A 3,120-nucleotide genomic window follows, 5' to 3' on the forward strand; every position below is an offset into this window, starting at 1 on the left:
TCCACCTTGACCAAGACATCCTCCACTATACCTCGTGGATAAGCGATGGAACGGTCAGCTAGTTGCAATGACATGTATGTTGGTTTCGGATCAGGCAGACCAAGCTTCTTGAAGATAGACAAGGGCATCAGATTGATGCTAGCTCCTAAATCACATAAACACTTGTCGAATGACAAGTTTCCGATGGTGCAAGGAATAGTGAAGCTTCCAGGATCTTTAAGCTTCGGAGGCAACTTCTGTTGCAGCACAGCACTGCATTCATCCGTGAGAGCAACGGTCTCTAAGTCATCGAGCTTCACTTTCCGAGAGAGAATACCTTTCATAAACCTCGCATAGCTAGGCATCTGTTCAAGATCTTCAGCGAAAGGTATGTTGATATGAAGTTTCTTGAACACCTCCAAAAAATTCTCAAACTGCTTATCCGGCTTTTTCTTCCGCAGCCTCTTTGGAAAAGGAGGTGGAGGATAGATCTGTTTCTGCCCTATCTTACCCTCAGGAGGAGTCTGTTCCACAGTAGTCTTCCTTGGTTCCACCTCTACTTCCTTCTACACATCTTCTTCAGCCACAACTGCATTTTCTGAATCTTGAGATTTTTCAGGCTCTTCGTCTTGCTGAATTTGGGGGCTTGCGACCTTTCCAGACCTTAAGGTGATGGCGTTCACATGTTCTTCAACTTCTCTCTTTCCTGGATTGGCTTCTGTATCACTAGGAAACGTTCCTGGTGGCCGATTGAATAAGGCATTAGCAATTTGCCCTATTTGGTTCTCCAGAGTCTTGATAGAAATAGCCTGGCTTTGGCATATAAGAGCCTGGTTTTTGCACATAAGCCTCAACTCCTCCAATTCAGATTTTTCATTCGAAGATAGACCTGCATCATGAATTTGTTGTTGAATTTGGAGTTGTTATTTTGGTGCAATTTGTTACTGAAAACCAGGAGGGTTGAATAGCTTATTTCCAAACTGCTGGAACGGCTGTTGCATCATATTCTGATTGTTGCTCCAGCTGAAGTTAGGATGATTCCAGTTGTCAGAATGATAAGTGTCTGGAACTGGTTGCTGCGATCTCTGAAAGTTGCTCACAAACTGAGCTGAGTCACTAGATATAGCGCATTGCTCCATCGTATGTGGACCTGCATACAGCTCACAAACACTGGTGATCTTCTTAACACCATAGTTAGCCAGAGAATCGATATTCATAGACAACGCCTTTAGTTGAGCAGTGATAGCCGTAGCTGTATCCACTTCAAGAACTCCTGCTACCTTGGCCTGTGGACATCTCTGGGTTGGATACTGATATTCATTACCAGCCATCAGTTCAATTAGATCATAAGCTTCCTTATAGCTCTTCGCCCATAAGGCTCCACCTGATGCTGCATCGAGCATGGGTCTGGACTGTGCTCCCAACCCATTGTAAAAACAAGTGATGATCATCCAATCAGGAATTCTATGATGAGGACACTTCCTAAGAATCTCCTTGTAGCGCTCCCAAGCTTCATATAAAGATTCTCCTGATTGCTACGCAAATAGAGGAATAGCGTTTCTGATTGCAGCTGTCTTCGCCATAAGGGAAGAATTTAGTGAGAAACTTTTGAGCAAGATCTTCCCAAGTAGTAATCGAACTAGCTGGTAGAGAGTGTAACCAGCTCTTAGCCTTGTCCCTCAGAGAGAATGGGAACAGTCTCAGCTTCACTGTATCTTCAGAAATACCGTTGAACTTGAAGGTGTCGCAGATCTCAATGAAATCCCTAATGTGCATATTGGGATCTTCCGTTGGAGAACCCCCAAACTGGATTGAATTCTGCACCCATTGAATTATACCAGGCTTGATCTCAAAGGTATTAGATGTGATAGCTGGCCGGACAATGCTAGATTATATGTCATTGATCTTGGGTTGAGAAAAATCCATCAAGGCTTTCGTTCGTGCTGCTGGATCTCCCATTGTAATGAGTACCTGAAACACAAACAAATAAACCGTGAAAGTAAAAGAATCCGAGTTAGTGAACTTTAACGACCACTGATGATAAGCACATAAACTAAAAATTAACATCGAGTCCCCGGCAACGGCGCCAAAAACTTGTTAGGGCGAAAACACACGCTAATATTTACGCAAGTATACGCGTTCGCAAGTAGTATAAGATATAAATCAGATTCGTTCCCACAGAGACTGGTTTAGGTGAAGTTCAATTTATACACCTATGCAACAATGTATGGTTATCGCTCAATGCTAAGACAAATAACAAATTGAGTTTTGATTAAACTAAGAGATTATACTAAATAACATTAACAAAGAGAATTGAGGTTGAATTACTATATATGACACACATGGGATTCTAACTTTATTACTACTTCATTAAATAGCCTTATTGTTCTTAACCTTAGCACGTGATGGTGATGACACTAATCAGATAACACGAAACTGATAAACGCCAACTTTCGTTGCACGAGTACCATTCTACCAGACATCCACAAAAGAGATAGAAGCTGAATAGGCACCAATTATATTGAGACCCTATATGTTTATAGAATTTGACAACATAACGGTTTAAGCACAAGTTATCTATCTTGATTACATAGGGCAAGTAAAACGGTTAGAGTTACCTACGAATCATGCATACAATACATGAACCTATGCTAGCATGGCAAGTTCTAAACCTCTATATTCACTGTCACTTCAATAGAGATTAACACGCTATCTTATATGTTAGCTACGCATATAAGACGAATAAGCACAACCAATACTAGGATATCAATCAATCACCACACACCAAGATATCAAAACAAATAACTATTGAAATCCATAAGTAAATCCGCTAGAACCCCATGATAATGATTAGCCCATAATCGAACTCATCGTCACCATGGATTCCAATGAAAGCATGGTATAAAACAAGGTCTTAATAAACTGAATAATAATTAAAGTACGAATAAACGAGATCTAGGTTCAATAAGAACGAAAATGAGCATCCAAAGTTATAACTAATTCAAAGAATCACAAGTTGAAAATAAGATCTTCTTTTTCGGAGTTGTTCTGTGCTTCTAGGTCTTCTCCTTGGTATCCCAATCTTCTCGGATGATGAGAACCCTTTTTTTAAGTATATATACGCCCCTAGTGGACCTGGGC

General features: G+C 40.7%; 1 non-coding gene across 1 annotated transcript; it reads left to right on the forward strand.

Annotated features, from left to right (window-relative positions):
- Positions 1–1,440: 1,440 nt before the first annotated feature.
- Positions 1,441–1,545, forward strand: LOC141670081 (small nucleolar RNA R71). The gene has a single exon (XR_012554329.1). It is a non-coding gene; the product is annotated as a small nucleolar RNA R71 (small nucleolar RNA).
- Positions 1,546–3,120: the final 1,575 nt, after the last annotated feature.

This window comes from Apium graveolens, chromosome 6, assembly GCF_009905375.1.
Source record: "Apium graveolens cultivar Ventura chromosome 6, ASM990537v1, whole genome shotgun sequence".
NCBI lineage: Eukaryota > Viridiplantae > Streptophyta > Magnoliopsida > Apiales > Apiaceae > Apium > Apium graveolens.